The sequence below is a fragment of the Cupressus sempervirens genome, chromosome 9, assembly GCF_028749045.1.
Source record: "Cupressus sempervirens isolate cs-2001-9-10 chromosome 9, ASM2874904v1, whole genome shotgun sequence".
In the NCBI taxonomy this organism is placed as follows: domain Eukaryota; kingdom Viridiplantae; phylum Streptophyta; class Pinopsida; order Cupressales; family Cupressaceae; genus Cupressus; species Cupressus sempervirens.
Genome location: NC_143126.1, coordinates 582,851,394 through 582,872,004, shown reverse-complemented (window position 1 = coordinate 582,872,004; position 20,611 = coordinate 582,851,394).

The window sequence follows — 20,611 nt, the reverse complement described above, 5'->3', positions numbered from 1 at the left end:
TGGTATCTAAAATTTGATAAGTTTATGCATGAGAATGGATATACTAGGTGTCACTTAGATCATTGTGTTTATTTTGAGAGGTTGGATGATGATAGCTACATTATTTTATGTTTATATGTTGATGATATGCTTGTAATTAGGTCTAAGATGGATCACATTAAGTGGTTGAAATGCTCGTTAGCACATGCATTTGCTATGAAAGATTTGGGGACAGCAAAAAAAATCCTTGGTATGAAAATTTATAGAGATAGGAAGAATAGGAAATTGATGCTATCTCAGGCTGATTATGTTGAGAAGGTGTTGCAATGTTTCTCTATGGAGAATGCTAAAGTGGTCAGCACACCTTTACTTGGTCATTTGAAGTTGATTAAGGAGATGTGTCCAAAGACACCAAAAGAGGAGGATAAGATGTCCAAGGTATCCTATGCTTCAGCTGTAGGAAGCTTGATGTATGTTATGGTATGTACAAGGCTAGAAATTACACATGCAGTGGGAGTCATTAGCAAGTATATGATTTATCTAGGAATTTAGCATTGGAATGCAATAAAATGGATTCTCGAATATTTGAGAGGAACATCCAGTAAGTGTTTACATTTTGGGGGCTCTACTCTTGACTTACCAGGATATGTTGACTCAGATTTGGTAGGGGATACTAATACTAGACAGAGTATGATAGGTTATGTATTTACTATTGGTGGGGCTATCGTGAGCTAGGTTTCTACGTTACAAAAGGTTAATGCTTTATCCACTACAAAGGAAAAGTATGTTGCTACTACAAAGGCAACCAAGGAGATGATATGGGTTCAGTTCTTCTTGAAAGAATTGGGACACCCTTAGAGGGATAATTATTTCTTTATAGATAGCTAGAGTCCCATTCATATTGTAAATAATTTCACTTTTCATTCAAAGACAAAACACATCTAGTTGCAATATTGTTTCATTCGGTCAGTTTTAGATGATGCATAGTTAAAGCTAGATAAGATACATATAGATGACAATCCAGTGGATATGTTTATAAAGGCAGAAATAAGGGAGAAGTTGAATTATTCTTTAGCTTTGGTTCTTCTTCTAGAATAAACAAGAATAAAAGAACGGCAACATCCAGGGTGGTTTGATCTAGTGGGAACCCCATGTGGTAGTGGTATTGCTACAGGATCAATCTCCAAGTGGGAGATTGTTAGTTTGTGGTGACTGATCAGGAAAGTACTGTACATACTTCATAAAAAAATTTGGACCGTGGTAGACATTGTGGCTGATGTATGGCCGACATATGCCTAACATGTTGTAACCCTAAAGTGGTAAAAATACTTGTATAAAATGGCTTAGGGTTAGGGATTGTTTCATTCTGGGTGATGTGAAAATTGCTTCTTGCAACAGTATTGAGTTGTAAGGGATTACGGATTGTAATCAAGTTGTAATCACTGGATTATAATAATATTGGACTTGTTGTTTGGTGGACATAGCCCAGGGTTTGGGTGAACCACGTTAAATCTTGGTGTCTTGTGTTCTTTTCTGTGTGATCTATTATTTTCTGATATTGTTTATATTTGAATGTAATTTTTATTTCTATTTGAGGTTTAATCCTAATAGATCTTTCATCAACTTCAATATTTACCTTTGCTATCCTTTGCTCAAACTTAGGAGTCTAATTGTTATCCTTAGTAGAATCATCTACCATGGGAATGAAGATTGAACTTCATTTGCTATAGATGGAAATCTTGTCTGATATATGTCCATGTCTTGTGGACCTTTCTCTACTTCTATATTCTGGTTATTTGAGATGTTATCATTTGTTTGATCTTCTCCTTCTTTCTCTTCCTTATCACTATCATGTATATCTCATGTTATGTAATTTTTTTATATATTTATGTTTCTAATATCTCCTATATCACTAATGTTAACCATATCATCCTTGTTTTGCTCAATTTCATTAGGTGTTGCATCCATATTTATAGGTTTTTTAGTGATATAAAAATAAGTTTGATTTATTATAATTACAAATTTACTTGTTTCTTCATCTTCTCATGTCTTAGTGGTAGGTTCATTAATTAAAATTCCACCTGATTTCTTTTTGGGTTTAGACTTTATCACATTGGGCTCTCTTAATACTTCTATAAGTGCTTTCTTTGTTTCTACCTCAAACTCATCACACATGCCTATCATAAGCTTCACTAATCTCATTGATGTTCTAAGATTAGGTTTCAAAGTCTCAAGAACATTATTAGTCTCTTCAAAACTGATCAAAGTAAATAATTCTCCCACTTTATCTTCTTGCATTTTCTTATCGTCCTCTATTGATCTAAGTCTCTTTTCTTGTAATTGACCAAATAAATGGTCAAGAATATTGCCTTTTAACTCTACAACATTCCTTTTGAATTTCAATAAATTCTTTATAATGGAACTATTAGATTAAAGCATTAATTTCATTTCATTTATTAAATTACCTTCACTCTCTACTTAATATTTCACTTTATGCACATGCATTTCCATTTAATAATTAAATATTAAATATTAAATGTCATTTACTGCTTAGGGTTTCCCTTATATGGTTTTAAGATCTCCTTTATTAGGATTGATTTATTGTATTTTTATTCATTCTTTATTTTGATAAATATAATCTTTCATATTTTAAGAGGAAAATCCTTGCCTTCTCTTTCTCTTTACTTCTCTCTGACAGGTTCTTGCATGCAAGTGTTCTATGGGTTCTATGGATTTGTATTACTCAAATCCTTCATGGTATCATTGTTGAATCTATTATATCTTGTTCATGTTCAAGGAAAAATAAGGATCAAGGGTTTGACAAAAGAAATTTGGGATTTTTGGCTAACTTGAGAGTTTTTGGTTGTAGTTTTCAAATCTAATGTTCTTTTTAGAATGTTATTTTTTGTTATAAAAAATAATTGAGCACCATTTTTATAGGGATTTTTTTTTTGGGAAGGAAATTAATTATTTTGGAGGGCACATTGAAGATTTTAATATCCACCACTCAAAAAGGTGTCCTTCCTGATGTTGTTTACTAAACCTGCACCTTATTTGTCTGATCGTCATGCATGAGTCGACGTTTGTGTTGGCAGATCTGAAAAGGAAAAAGTTTAAACCCCCTATGAGCATCATATTTTGACTTGCAATCTTTTTAACCTGCAATTGCTATACAAATCTATGTTTATTTTTAGTAGTATTTTTCAAAAGGTGCATGTGATTCTAATCTAAAGCTTTTATTCTCTTTTCTTGTATATGCATTCTTTTTGGCATCTAGGGTTCAATTTTTTGCATTGTGGGGGGTGTTTTATATTATTTTTTCTATCATTTACATCAATAAATAAAACTATTTGGAAACAAATATCTTCTAAAACAATGGTCAAGACCTCTTCTTTCGTAGTTCCTATAGACCTGCATAACTATCACACATGGATAGCTTCTATGACATGGCTTTTTCATTCAAAGGGTTTTTGGTCTTGTTTAGATGAAGTAAAACCACTTTTATAGAAGACTTTTGGGGTCATGTAGCACAAGAATAAGATGGATGAGGAAATGGATTTTATTTCTTCAAATGTTTTAGACAACTTACAGTTTCATCTTGATGGTTTAAATTCCCCTCGAGAAATGTGGGCCAAGTTCAAGGACTTGTTTGGTACCATCAATGAGTTCAAGGCACTTCAAATTGAGGAAGACTTTACATCACTTGTACAATATTCTTTTCCCTCTATTGAGGACTTTCTAATGAGGTTTAAATAATAGAGATCTTTGTTACACGGTTGTGGGAAAGTGAAGAATGATAAAGAGTGAATTTATTTAATTTTGTCAAAGCTTTGTGGAAACTTTTAGATTTTCTCGTCTACCCTCTATTCCACTATGGATTCTTTGGGTCCTATATTTACCATGCCCACCTTTGAGTTATTTTATGATCATTTGAATAGAGAGAATTCCAAGATTACATAGTTGGATACTCTCACAAGATCAAAGAACCAATCATTGGTTGCTCAGATATCTATAGGGAAGCCAAAGTAGAAACTAAAGTCCAAATCAGATCAAGCAGTCAGTGAGAGTTCCTCCAAGCCTTTTGCTAAATCATATGCTCAAAAATCCAATCTAAAGGGTAAACCTTCTAAGTTCGGTAAGTCTTCCTCCAAGACTAAGAAGTTTATAGGTGATCCTTGTAGTTTTTGTGGAAAGGAAGGACATCTAGTTTCCAAGTATTTGACATGTCTTGAGATTTTAGAGGAGGCCATGTAGTAGCATACTATTGCTTCTCTAAAGCCACCACCTCCTCCTTCAAGGAAAATACATGCTCTTATTGCACTAGAATTATCTTCATTAGCTACTTGGATTCTTGATTCAGGTGCTTCTCGCCATATAAAACACTCACTTGATTTGGTCACCTCACTTACTTAGGGTGATACTACATAGATTGCAATTGGTGACTCTACAAAACTTTCAATTTCAGATTCAGGCACTATCTCTTTTAAAGGTGGTTCCCTATAGGATATTCTCTTGGTTTTAGCCACTTCTATGAACCGCTTATTTTTCTTTCAATTGTCATTATGGCTTTGGTAGGATTGTTGAGTTCTCACTTCATGATGTAGTTATTTGAGATCTCCATGATCCAAACTTGCTTGTTTCTATTGGGAGTGTTGATTTATAGTCTCACTTATATCAGTTTGATATCTTCAAGAGCTTCACCTTTGCAAGTGTTTCTCTTATTTCTCATTATAATCATGCTTAGACATATGGTACTAGACTATTGAGTCATGTCATTTCAAATGATCCATATATTTTTTCACAAGAGAAAGGAAACTCAAAGTGGGATAGGGATATGGATGAGGAGTAGGATGAAGAATTACACTTGTGTTCTTTTTCCTCTTCCAAGAGGAAGAAATTTGGTTCAATGTCAGTGGGTGTAATGTACCAAGTATACTAGAGATGGTTCTATTAATAGGTACAAGGTACATCTTGTTGCAAAGGGTTTTTCATAGGTCAAGGATACTGATTACTCTAAGACTTTTGCTCCTTTTGTGAAGATGAATTCTATTTAGATTGTACTCTCTCTTGCATCTTCTCTTAGGTATGGATAGTATTTTAGATGGATGTAAAGAGTTCCTTTTTGCATGGATACCTACATGAGGAGATCTATATGGAGAAGCCTCATAGTGTTTTGCAAGACTCTTCTATGGTATGCAGACTTCATAGATCTTTATATGGTCTCAAATTAATAAGCTCCTCGAGCTTGGTATGATAAGATGGATTCCTTCTTGCTTTCTTCACAATTCACTTGTTGTCATTTTGATCCTATGATGTACATTCGACATCGTGGGTCTGATTTATTGATACTTGTTCTATATGTTGATGATCTCCTTATTATAGGTAGCTCATCCTCTATGATTTAGAGTGTTCAATAAGCTTTGAGAGAAAAATTTGAGATGATAGATGTTGGACTTCTGCATTATTTTTGGGGCCTATAGGTTATCCAATCTTTAAATGGGATAGCCATACTCCAGAAGAAGTATTATCTTGATATGCTTTAGAGATTCAACATACTTGATTGTAAGCTTGCTCCCACACCTTTTTAATCAGGTTTTCTTTTATCTACCACTTGTTCTACTCCTACAATGGATTCCACTTTATACAGACAACTTGTGAGTAGTTTGTTTTACTTGACACACACACATTCTAATATATCCTTTGTGGTTGGACTTGTTGCTAGATTCTCACATGATCCACATGAGAGTCATTAGAAAGCTTCCAAATGTATCTTGAGGTACATGTTATGTTATTCACTACAAATGAGGGGAATCTCACATTTTTTGTTATAGAGACTCAAATTGGGATGGTGATATTAATGGAGGTCTACTTTTAGCTTCTTCTTTTTCTTTGTTCTAGTCCTATTACATGTTCTTGCAAGAAGTAGCATGCTCATGCATTATCATCTATGGAGGTAGAATACAAGGAACTTGTGCTATCTAGTCAGGAGGTTTTATGGCTTTGACAATTCATGATAGAGATTGGATTTCCTCTTGATGGTTCCACCTTTCTTTGGGTATGACAATCAAAGTGTTATACATTTCCTACAGCCCAGTTGAGCAACAAAGAACCAAACACATTGAGATTCATATGCACTTCATCTGGCATTTGATTTAGGATGGTTCTCTTACCTTCAAGTACATTCCCACTATTGAGTAGGTTGCATACATCTTCACTAAACCTTTTGCATCCCTATGGTATTTTCAATTGTGTTCTGCTTGGGGTGAAGGAATTTTTCCTTGGGGGCTCTCAGTGACGATTCCTTCCTTCTTTCTTTTCCATTTTTTATCTTCTTCTATCTCTATTTGGAGTAGGGTTTTTCTCGTGTGGTTTTCCCTATTTCTCCATTTTTCAAAGATTTGGTTTTGTTGGGAACCTCACTAGGCCATTTTTTCAAGGCCCATTTATGCTTTTAGCATTGTAGTGTTATCTCTATAAGTTGTGCCTAGACTGGATTCTAACTCAGTCAAATTTGTGTAACATGGAAACACTCTTGGGTAGTGTGTATACCAAGATTAGGAGTGAATATATGGGTTCTAGGTTGGCTCATTATGATGTTTCACCTATATGCCTCTTCAAACATGGAAAATAAACTAGAGAGGGAAAGGTATAGAAGGATTGCAATGAAAATAAATGCAGAAAGGTAAATTGAGGTGATACACCAAATATTAAAATGAAGATATTGCTCGCCTGACATGATGAAACACTTATGAATAGTTGAGATAAGCATGATATTGATCCCAAGAAATTCATACATAAGTATTTCACAAGAAGGAGAGCACTTTAGAAAAAATGCTAAGCGGAATGCTAACAATCACAGTTAAATATTTTGGGCAAAGCATAGTTTCATGACTTACAACCTATAAAAATGTTCTTAAAACTTTTTTGTGAATAGAACTAAGATATAAACTTAGGGATTTTAAGAATAAATCACAAAATTTTACATCAAATCAGTAACTAAGTAGTAAAGACACCAAAAGGGATCCTGAACTATTCCTTTACTTATCCTTCAAAGGTAGTTCCACAACATTCCTCAAGACTAATTATAAAGAAAAAATGCAAAAAAGATGTGAAGGATTCTTAAGAAATCATGACATCATTGTTCTTTGCATAGAAACTCTAAAAATCCATCCAACCAACCCATTTTCCACATCTTGGAAATCCTTATAAAGAGAAGGATTGCAATAAGCTTCAGATGGGAGGGGAACATGTCAAAAGACTATTGGAAGAATACAAATATTCTTAGAAAATTACATTTTTACATCTTCTACATTCTAGTAAAACTAGCAAGATTGTTATGATATTCACCAGGTGATATTTGTTATAGGGTCCCTTTAATTGATTATGTTTCTTCCACTCCCTTTAATCATGAAACTCTTTTCACTACTTTTGTTGATAAATCCATGATATCTTTAACTGTTCCTACCATGTTCATACCTTTTCTAGTGTTGATCAAAAATATCTGATTCATCTAGATGCCCTTTTTTGTTTCATTTCATTTGAGATCAGATCTCCCTATCTCCTAGTTTTGGCTCTGCAATCAATTTCTACCACCTTCAATCAAAACTAACTAACTACCTAGTAAGAGCCATGTGTCATTATTTGATAGGTTTGACTTTCTACCTTTCACATCCTCATAGCTATATTTCTATTATGACCAAGTTGACTCATGATGACACGATGCTATGATTTGACGATCAACTTTTCTTGGCATAATATCTTACCTTGCCTCTATCTACCCTATGATCTCATGATTGCAATTAAACTACCCTTGGAATAGCATCAATATTTATACTTCAAACCTTTATGATTTCTCGATGACCATCGCAATGTAACATGTTGTCTCCACTTTATGCTCTTCATGATCTCACAATTTTCTCGATCCTAGAATCATATGATGTTATGATGTTGGTTATATCTTTTTCATGTCTTTGGAAGATTCATCATCCTCCTTCATAGTCTTATGATCATGTACTTGTCATTTCATAAGGCCTTTCCTATTATGGATTTATGATCCTTTGATCAAGACTAGCCTTATGATGTCATGACTATGTGATCTTATGACTAGTGTATCATCTTACTCTTTAGTTTTTTCCTTGAGATCCCTCAACATACTGCATATCATAGCATTGGAAATCCAAGTATTTATCATGACATTGTGGGTTCACTTCTTCCTTCATCTGATCTTATGAATGGCATAAGATTGTGACTTGTCTTTATGCTTTAACCAACCACACAATTGATCATAGCATCTCAAGCTTTATTCCTTCACTTTAAGATTTCAAGATTGGTGTAAGATCATAACTTTCTTTTATTGGTTGAATGACATTGAATGAACTTTCTTTCCCTTTATCAATCTAGACTCCTTCCAAATCTAAAATTTGGCCCTTCATGCAATCACATGATTCTATGATGCTATGGTCTGGTGACTTCGCTCCTTCACTATGGTTTTTCCCTTAACAACATCTTAGACCATGATTGTGTGGCAAGGGGAAACTTTACAATTTTTGCAACTTCACACATTCATTCCTTTGACTACTAGATTTAAGTTGCATTGTTTCCCTAACCTTGGATGTTAATTATTCTGAATGATTTTTGCAAGCTCACAACTTTGATTTTTGACTCAACCTCTAACCCTTGAAATCATGCATTCCATAGCCTTTCCATTTCTCTATATTAACCCCAAGTCAATTTTAACTCAGTGTGACTAGGAAATAAACCTCTCCTTACTACTTCTTTGAATGAAGGATGTTGAATGAATTTATGTCCCTTTTATTGATGATACTATGAAACTCATTCAAAATGTGACCTTACTACATTTGTTGACCCTTCAACCTTCCTAGAGTGTGCCACATGTCATTCATTGATTTTTCTACCCCTATTATGGCTTTACCAACTAGGCCCACTAAGATAAGTTTCTAAAGGGTTTATCCCCACATTGTTTAAACTTTGATCATCTTTAGAATGCAAGCATACACCGATCGTTGATCCTCATCATCTGATAGATAGAAGAAAGCTTCAATTTTCTATCGATGACAATACCTTGACCAATCATAATCTTTCCTTTTGCTAGCTCATTCTAATGTGTTAGATACCATGTCATCTAAAATCATCCATATAGTAGCCAATCACACCTCTGTGACCTTAACTCATGATTACCCTTTAACTCTTGTGAACATGCAATCATAGGTAATTCACCATTTTGTAACTTAAACCCATTGTTTCCTTTAACTCATTGCAACCATGCATTGAAGCTAGGACTTAACTATTATGTGACTCATCACAACTTCACAACTTAGGAATTTACTTGCTTTAAACCCCTACAAACATGTGATCCATGTTTCTCCTGACAACCAGATGCTTCACATAGCTTTATGGCTTCAAACTCTAGATTAATGTTTAACTTTGTGACCATGCACCTAAAGGCTTTTTCCATGTCACTGCATAAACCATGGGTTTTTCTTAACTCAGTGTGACTATGCAAACATAAAGAAACACATGTTTGTAGCCTTAACATTAGATTTTCATTAACTCTTTGTGACTAGGCAACAGCATTAATCTAACCCTTATTGCACCTTTGCAATATGGAGAAAGAGATCCTTTTGATGGAAAACCATTAATGCAATTTACCAGTCTTTATTTGATGAGATGTTGTATGCCTCTATGATGATGTGACTGAACCTTGCTTTGACCATGGCTTGTTGACCTATTGCATAGTTGCAACTTATCATTTTTAAGTTCTTTTTGATGGGATATGTCAATTTAACATCATCAATCTTCATTCGATGAATGATTCCTTCAAAGTTTATCACTTGTGATGCTACGACCAGAAGATTTTCAAAATGTTTGGCTCACCATGATATGTGTTTCTCCTTCATATTCCTACATTATTTAAACTTTGATCACTTTAAAAATGATGGGATACACCAGTTGTTGATCTTCTGAGATTGGACCATGGCTAAAAAATGCAAAACTTTAGCATAATTAACACTCCCAACCAATCAAATGCTACCACCTCATTAGGCTATTCTGACCCACTTCTTACTATGTGGCTCAAACTCTTAATCTGGCTCCACCAAGACATGTGTCACATGCACATATTCCCACATTCATTAAACCTTGCTCATTCTTGAAAAGTGGGAATATGTCAACCATAGATCTTTTGAGATCTGATGGTCCTTTAAAAAGTTGATTAAATCGTCTAGAAATGTAAGCTAGGCTCACTAAGACAGGTGCCATCATTTTTTCACTTTGCAACTTACTTCTTGCCTTTAGAATTTAATCTTGTGAACATGCATCTAACTGTTAACTAACTATTTACTTCCATCAACTCATCATCATAAATTGAAAGTTTAATTGGATCATTAACTCTATGATTAGGAAATACAAGTGTTTGTGTCCTCGTAACTTAAACCCATGGTTACAGCTAACCACCTGTGACCACACAAATAAGGTTTTTGCAATGTCACTGCCTTAACTCTTAGGTTATCCTTACTCCATGTGACTGCATGAAAAAATGATTCTAACCACCAAGATGACTATGTTGCACCATCACCAATGCTTTGAGAAATAACTCTTGACTTCCCACAATTGTGTGAACAAGCATGAATCACAAGATCGCAACTTAAATCTTGAATATAAGCATAAGACATTTGAATTCAAAAGGATAAAAAACTTAGGGACACAAGAGATAAGACATGATTAATTATTTTACATATTTCTCTCATGGATTCATGACATTTAATAAATCTAAAGAAGAACATGAATCTTGATGACCACACTAGATAAAATAAGACTAGTCAACATCTCTACCAATTTTCATAGTGATAAAAATTGATAACACTTTTTGTGACTTCAACTAAATGGCTGCTAGCTAGACATCAAACTAGTAGCCTTAGATAGTCTATTGGGCACAAGGTCAATTCAAGTGTGATAATGGGTTTCAAAACCAATTGTTCATGCTCAAAAATACACATTTGGGTCATACACAGCTATAGAAATGGTTGTGGATGAGGATGCTCTACGCTAGCATTTATGCACCATACTTTTTTTTCTCAACTCTTTGGAACATAGGAACTTTATTGAAAGGAGGAAAAACTGAAACTAAACAAACATATGCTCGAACAACACTTAGGGAAAACAAAAGCAAGAAACTATACACAAGGAAAGACTAGTAGATCATACCTCAAAGTAAAGCTTGAGGTGAATCCCATTCATAGAGATTGGAAAAACATCTCCCTATTTAGTTGATAGCTAGTAGGCATTATGTTCTTTACACTCTTAAATCATGAATGGCCCAGCCCACATGTGATCAAACTTGTTATGGTGGCCTAGTCTTCTTTTCAAAACATCCCAGTGTAGAACTAGATCTCCTTCCTTAAAAACTTTGAGCTTGGACTTCTTATCAAATACCTTCTTAGTCTAAATTTTTTGCATTATATTGTTTGTAATGTTGTATTTCTTTCTTCTTCAAGCTCTAGTAACTTAGCATACCTTAACTTTAATGGATCATCTTCTTCAAAAATAATTTTATTATCAGCTAGTTCTAATGAAAGGAATTCTATAGAAATAGACAGCTTGGCTTATTTCCCATACAATAGAACATAAGGTGAGTTACCAAGAATCCACTTAGGAGTGATTCTATCTAGCCATAAGGCTGATCTCAACTTAGAATTCCAATCACATTTGTTGTCTACTAAAGTTCTTTTCAAAATTCTCAATAAGTTTTATTAGTACTTTCAGCTAGAGCATTGCCTTGGGGATAATAATTTGATGATGTATTGAGGTAAACTCCATTTTTTAGGGCTCATTTAGTTATGGTTTCCCCCACAAATTCCAAGGCATTATCAAATATAATGGAATCAAGAACTCTAAATCTGAAACTAAAATCATCATGGAAGTTCAAAATAGTGGTTTCATTGGCCTCCTTTAGAGCTATTGCTTCTATCCAATGGGTGAAATATTTTGTGGTAGTCAGGATCCATTTGTGGCTAGCACTAGAATTCAGATTTATAGGACCCACAAAATCAATACCTCATTTCATGAATGGTTGGTTAATGATAATAAGATGTAGGGGTAAGGCAGCCAACCTTTCTTTTCAAAAAAATAATGCACATTGCTTACATTTTCTTTCCCAAGCATGAGAATTTTTAAATAGCTTAAGCCAATAATATCTAGCCCTCATGATCTTATAGGCCATTTTTTTTGGAGAAAAGTGATGTCCTACATCATGGAATTGCTCAAAAAACTTACTAGTGTGATCATTGTCAATACACCTAAGGTTTACTCCATTCATATCTTTTCTAAACAAAAGACCATCAACTAATATGTAAGGTACAAATTGCAACCTAAAATACCTTCACTTGGCTCTATCAAGTGATGGAGGACATTCTTCAGTTTGCAGGAAATGAACCATGTCTTGTAGCCAACTCTCTGATTGGTCTATTTTAGAGATAGATTGATTAGCAAGGACAATCTCTACTGTATCATCTATGGTCTAAGCCTTCTTATTAGCTAATTTCTCACATAAGCCTTTGCCTCTAACAAGCTTGGTCACCTAAATATCTACATCATATTCCATAACTTGAGTTATCTAACCAAATCTCTTTTCATTCGGATCCTTGCTTAACAAGAATTCCTTCATGCTAGGATGAGCTACCATAAGATGAATCTTATTAGTAGAAACCAAATGTTTGAACTTCTTTAGGCTTTTTACCATAGCAAGAACATGGTTTTCAATGAAATTTTATCTCTTCTCATATCCTTTTAAACTCTTACTGAAGAAAGAAATAGGTTGTTTGAAACCTTGATCATTTTGTTGAACCAACACTGCAGAAATTGTATCCATACTACCATATTCATACAACGTGAAGTCTTTTGAAAAATTGGGATTCACCAAAGTAGGAGCATCTGATAATACTTCTTTTATTTCTTCAAAACTATGTTTGGCTTCTTTTGGCCAGCTGAAAACAATGTTTTTCTTAAGCATTGATGTCAATGGTTTTAGTAAGTTGGAAATATCTAGAATAAAGTGTCTTACAAATCTTATCCTCCCAATGAAACTTTGCAATCCCTTCTCATGATGTGGCAAACATAATTCTAGAATGGTTGAGACCCTTTTAGGATCAATAGTAATGCCTTACTTGGATACGATATATCCCAAGAATTTTCCCTCATGGATAGCAAACACACATTTCTTTGGGTTGAGGGATATACCAAATTCCCTGTATCTTTCTAGGATTTTCCTAAGATGTTCAATGTGATCTTCAAAATTTTTAGAGCAAATTGTGGTATCATCCAAATATACCAGCACAAATTTTTACATCAAATTACTAAAAGTCATTTCCATGGCCTTTTGAAAAGTTGTCCTTAGATTAGACAAGACAAAAGGCATCCTTCTATATGCCATGGTCCCCCACTTTTTGGTGAGTGTGGTTTCAATTGGTCTTGCTCCTTAACTAAAGCTTGATTATAGTCAGAATATCCATCAAGAAGTGAAAACCTCTCAGAACCTAAAACATATTGGAGCATGTGTTCCATATATGGTAAAGGGTGACAATCTTTCAATTAAACTATATTGAGGTCTCTAAAATCCACACATAATCTCAGCTCCCCGTTCTTTTTCCTAATAGAAACTAGATTTGACACCTAGCTAGTGTAATTGATGGGTAAAATTATACTACTCTCAAAGAGTTTGAAAATTGCCTTTTGCATTAAGGGTTCAAGTTTTGGGTTGACTGGCCTTTGCTTCTACCTTATGGGTTTAGAATTGAGTTCTAACTCAATGGTATGTTGGTCAGGGTGTGTATCAAAAACCTTAAGATCTAAATATTCCCAACCAAAAACATCATTAAACTCTTGAAAAATTTGGATGTAAGATTACCTCTCTTTAGTAGGAATTGCCTTACCAAACTTTAAATTCTTTGCCTCTACAATCTCAAGATCTTCATAATGATGTTGTTGAACTAGCAAGCTAGTTTTTTCTTCTTGACTTGGTCATCTATGTTGAACATAGACTCTAAAGTAACCAATCCCTTGGTCAATATATTGGAGCTCAGTTGTATAATCAGATCACCATATTGTTGTTTCACTTTATGCTGATTGGAGGATGAAAGCATGTCTTCTTCAAGAAAAAAATTCAAAATTTGTTCATCATTGTCATAAACTTTCCAATTAACATCATTGTCGGGTATAAAGGGTCTAACCACAACTTTGATATGTCTTTGTACATGTTCTTTGCTAATGTTGTCAACTACATCAAATTGTGTTCCTATAGTAGCCAATCTATTAGCATGTCGATTCAATTTCTTGGGATGGCAACTATACTAAAAGTATTGAAATCTTCAATTATGTCCCACACTCTTTGCTAATAGCTTTTTGATTTGTCATTTTTGGTCATGTGCAACCCTCTCACCTAGTTGACAAACAACTCACTATCTCCAAATATTTATATGCATTTGACACCTCTCATTCTAGCCCATTTCAACCCTTGAATCAACCCCTCATATTTAGTTGTATTGTTTGTGCATGCAAAACTAAAATGAAAGACTGCATAATATTTATCTCCATGAGGAGAGATCAACATCTCTCCCCCACCTAAACCATTCTTGCTCCTAGGTCCATTAAAGAATAATTTCCAAACCTCATTTTTCTATTCAAGATGAGCAGTTGTGTCTTTGACAAGGATTGGCATTACTAACCTAGCCTCTTGAAAGACATAATTTCCTAGACTAGTATTTGTAATATCTTCAATGTTAATGTCATTGGTCTCATTTTTTGAGGTTTTTTTTGTTGCTTGCTCATCTAGCAAGACATCAAGGATACTATCAACTTGAGTATTTGTATCTTGGGCAACAAGGTCTTCTTCTGATCAAGCGCAATACAATTGGCATTGATCACACTAGGTGTGTAAGGTACAATGTATTATTTTGCAAGTAACTCAGACTTGATTGTTACTTTGGTTCCATATTTGGTCCTAAATTGCATGTGAGACTAGTTGGTAGATAAATAGCCTCCTATCTTAGCTATGAATTCTCTTGATAAGAAAAGGGTAAAATATGGGGGCAAATCTATCACAAATATATCTTGGGGAATAGAAAAGGTGGGACATGCATGGAGTGTTAGACTTGCATTCTTTATGAGACCTAAAGTGTTGACACATGAACCATCCAACTAGACTACACCCTTTTCTAAGGGTTCATATTTTAAACCTAGCTAGTATGTTATCTTCTTGGGCATAATAGAGCTTGTGGCCCCACTGTCAACCATATAGTTATGAACCAAATTGTTTCCAACAATCAATGAAACATAGAATGGTGAAGGTTTTACATCCTTACCTTGGATCTAATTTCCCTTTTTTCTGCTATCTAGAGTAACAGCTCCTTGGTTTGTGAATATAGCCCTGCGTGGTTCATCAACAACTTGACTTGGTATATCTACTACCAAGGCCTCCTTCAACAAGTCAATTTATCCTAGAATAGCTAGAGAATCTCACATAGACATGCTGATGCTCATTATTTTCATTTTTTCAACAATATTAAATGGCAAAGTAGCATTTACTTTTTCTTAGACATTAGGGACAATAGGATGTACTTGTTGTGGTTGTTCTTGAGTGGCAACAAGAAGATTTATTTGTTTCTCTTTTTGTCCTTGAATTGAGGATGGATTCTCAGTTGACACATCCTTACTTGTCCCTATTTCACTATATAGGGCTCTTTTCTTTTCTCTAGTATAGACACCACTTGTGGCACTATCTCTATTCACACCACAATGCTCATCTTTTTCCCAATTCATGGATGTAGCATCTACATGAGGGACCTCTGGTTGTCTATCAGCATCAACATCAAATGTAGGTTGTATACGTGTGGAAACCTAACCTATTAGCAGCATGCATAAACAAGGAAAATTAGTAGCATGTGCATACAAAAGATTTAAAATGAATTGAAAACAACTAATGTTAGACTTGAGTCTTTATAACTTAAAACAACCCAAAAGCAAGAGTTCCCACACAACCTCAAAGTAGCTCAACAAGGGCACCCATAAGAGGCCTTGTTGGTGTGCTTAAGTGTGGGGGATGTGGATGTGCTCTCCCAAACACAACTACAAATCCCAATAATTGATAAGTGATATGCAATGATAATGAGACTATACTAAGATGAATGGAGAATACTTTAAGCAATGGCTATGGAAGCAACCATTCTTGAAAGCACTCAAAGGATATGAATGTGGATGTAAGAAATCAAACTACATTAACAATGCAAATGAAATGAAATCTAGCAACTACCAAGGGGTTAGTAACAATGCATAAAATCACCAAAATCACTGCAAAGCTCTAACTCTAAACTACCATGATAACAATGCAAATGAGGGAAATGGAAAATGCTTGAGACAAGGGCTCTATTTATAGGTTTTAGAGAGGCCTTGGGGAGGTGGCATCTATGTGGAATCCACATAGATGCCACAAGGGAGACACATGGGTTAAAGGACAAAGCCATGCAAAAGTCAAAAATAGCCTTTATGGTTGAGAGGCTCAAGGTGTGCTCACACATGTGTGAGCAACCATGGGGAAAGGAGTGGGGGAAAAAGGTGTAAGAGTATCTTTTGGAGAAGTTAATGAGAAAGGGGATCCTAGGGATTGAGTTTCTCACACATGTGTGAGCAACCACTTAAGGCTAAAAGATGTTTTAGAAAGGTGTTTAGGATAAATCAGTGGGATTAAGTAGTGGGTAGGCTAAGAAGGATGAGAGTGATGGGTGTAGACTAGGTTTTAGGATGGGATTAGAATTAAATTAAATAAGATTTAACTTAATCATAGGATTAAAGAAATTAATAAAGTAGAGGGAATTAAATAAATTAGGATTTATTTAAAAGGGGATTTATGAAGCACTATGCATTAAATAAATTTAATACATTAGGGGGGAAGTATTCAAATTAAATTTAAATACATTAGGGAAATGAACCTATTTAATTAAATAAATTTAATTAAATAAGTAGAAGAATATGAAAAATATAATTAATTAATTATAATGTCACTAGAGATATTAAATAAATTAATATAGCATTTGGGAAGATTTTAAGTGTCTACAAGTTGAGCACTAGAAGCACCTTGAACCATTAAGGCTTGATTCATCATCCCATTTGAGCATATAGCTTGATTGTGTTGTTGATTACAAGGGTAACACCAATCATAGTTTTTTGCTAGGTTATTTTGAGCAGGGATGATATCTCTAATAGTATTTGGAGGAGGAGGAGTGTTAAAAGGAGTAGGGTTATAAGGCCTAAAAGGTCTCTAGTTAAAATTATGCCTATTAGGTGGATATTGACCTTGAAACTATTGCTGGAAGGGTTGGTTTTGAATCTAATTCTGAGATTGGGATGGTTGTCTAGCCAGGAATTGTTGTTTCTTAATATTTACTAGTTCATTGGCAAAGTTTTGCATTAGGCTTTCCATCTTAAGTTGGTCATTTCTTATCTCTTGCAGTTCTTGTGAAGTATCTGCTTCTTTGACTTCTTGGCTTGGAATAGTTGGTACTAGATTGGAAGGTGGTACAACCATAGGCATACGAGGTTGGATATCTAGGTATATGGGCATTGGAGACCTAGGGGTAATCTTACCCCCTTGAATAAGGCTATTCTTGGCTCTTATAGCAATGTCATAACCTTGTGGTAATGAAAAACCTCCCATAGATTGGATCATAACCAAGATATCACTATTTAAGCTTCTCAAATAATATAGAAAACTATGATCTATTGAATTCCTTACTAGATTTCATATTTTGTTCTATGTCCTTTAGAATCTATAATTGAAATCCATCATCTGCTCATGACGAGCCCATTTAATGGTTGTAAGCTGCTCAACAAGGGATGGAAAGTTTAACTTATCTTCAAAATGCCTTGTCAAGACATCTCCCAATGCATTCTAGGAATTGATTGAACCCACAACAAGGCTTAAAAACCATTATAGAGATTTCCCTTTGAAAGAGGTGGTAAACTGCTTCAGATAAACATCCTCTTCAATGATCTAATGCATGTTACATAAAATTGCAACATCTCTAATATGCTCAAATGATATCATATGGCCTTCTCCAGTAAAGTTTGGTAAACTCATCAAGGTAGCTAGAGGAATATCATGATGCTGAGAAAAATTTATCAAACTTACTTGATTAAAAGGGACAAATGAAAATTGTCTTTCCACTAGTGTTTGAAAACTTCTTCTTACTAGAAGAGTGACTAGCTTTGGAGAAACAATAGAACTTGTTGGTGGAGTAGATCTAGTTCTTCTCGTATAAACAAAGGCCTCTTGGAATTTTTTATCTCTCCTCCTTCTTCTTCTAGGCGAGAACAACTCGCTATATTCAAAACTTGTAGAATTACTTTTTGTCTACACTTTGTTCATAAGTCATATGCACTGGTCATCTTCTTTTCACAATTTAGAGTTGCCAAATGTGTATATCCTCTTTACCTCTAAACTGGTTAACTTACTATTATACACATCAACAATAGCAATAAAATATGGAGAAAAGACTAAAAGCACTTATCTCAGTCCCACCAAGCATGCAGAATTGTTATCTTTAGAAGATGCACCTAGACTAGATTCTAACTCAGTCAACTTTGAGTAACATGGAAACACTCTTGGGTAGTGGGTATAGCAAGATTAGGAGTGAATCTCTAGGTTCTCGGTTGGTTCCTTATGATGTTTCACCTGTATGCTTCTTCAGACATGGAAAAAAAACTCGAGAGGGAAAGGGATAGAAGGATTGCAATGAAAATAAATATTGAAAGGTAAACTGAGGTGATACACAAAATATTAAAATGAAGATATTATTGGCCTAACACAATGAAACACTTCTAAATAGTTCAGACAAGCAGGACGTTGATCATTGGAAATTCATACATTAGTATTTCACAAGAAGGAAAGCACTTTAGACAAAAAGCTAAGGGGAATGTTAATATTTAGAGTTAACTATTTGGGATAAAGCATAGTTTCATGACTTACAACCTGTACAAATGTTCATAAGACTTTGTTTGAAAATAGAACTAAGACATAAACTCAAGGATTTCAAGAGTAGATCACAAAAATTTACATCAAATTAGTAATTAAGCCGCAAAGGCACCAAAATGGATCCTAAACAATTCCTTTACTTAGGCTTCAAAGGTAGTTCCACAACATTCCTCAACACTGACTATAAAGAAAAAAATGGAGAAAAGATATTAAGAGTTCTTGAGAAATCATGACAACATTGTTATTTGCATTGAAACTCTAAAAATCCAGCCAGCCAACCCTTTTTCCACATCTTGGAAATCCTTATAAAGTAAAGGATTGAAACAAGCTTCAAATGGGAGGGTCACATGTCAAAAGACTATTGGAAGAATACAAATATTTTTAGAAAATTACATTTTTACATCTTTTGTATTCTGGTAAAACCAGAAAGATTGTTATGATATTCACCAGGTGATATTTTTTTGTAGGGGCCCTTTAATTGATTTTGTTTCTTCCACTCCCTTTAATCATTAAACTCTTTTCACTACTTCTATTGATAAATCCATGATAGCTTCAACTACTTCTACCACTCTCATACCTTTTTTGTTGCTGATTAGAAATATTTGATTCATCTAGATGACCTTTTTCATTTCATTTCATTCGAGATCAGATCTCCCTATCTCCTAGTTCTGGCTCTACAATCAATTTCTACCACCTTTAATCAAAACTAACTAACAGCCTAGTAAGAGCCACATGTCATTATTTAATAGGCTAGACTCACCACCTTTCATATCCTTACAACTATATTTCTATTATGACCAAGTTGACTCATGATGACATGATGCTACGATGCTACGATCAACTTTTCTTGGCATAACATCTTATCTTTCCTCTGTTTACCCTACATCTCATGATCATGGTTAAACCACCCTTCATATAGCATTGATAGTTAGACTTCAAACCTTTATGATGTCCCAATGACCATCTCGGTATAACATCTTGTCTTTAATTTATGCTCTTCATGATTTCACAATCATCTTGATCCTATGATCATATGATGTTACAATGTTGGTTATATCTTTGTCATGGCTTCAGAAGCTCCATCATCCTCCTTCATGATCTCACAATTGTGTCTTTGTCGTGCCATCAGGCCTCTCCTATTCTAACTTTACGATCATTTGATCAAGACTAACCTTACGATGTCATGAATACATGATCTTATGAGCAACATATCATCTTACCCTTTAGTTTTTTTGCCTTGAGATCCCTCAACATACTGCATATTGTAGCATCAAAAGTCCAAGTCTTTATCATGACATATTATGCTCCTTCTAGGTGTACTATAAACTTTTGGGATAACTTGTAATTTTGTTATCTCAATCTCCTCATGAGTTTCAGTGTCTTATGTTGTACATTGTGTATTATTAGCCTTTATAGACTCTTTAGTCTATTCAACACTAGTTCCTCCAAGCTTGGATTTGGAGTGAAGCTCACTATCCTTCTTCTTTACTTATTTTCATTACTAAGGTCATTAGTTTTTTCTTTTTTCCTTGAATCTTTCATAGGCTTGAATTTTATATACTCTTCTAACATTTCTACTTTTTTGGACCTTGT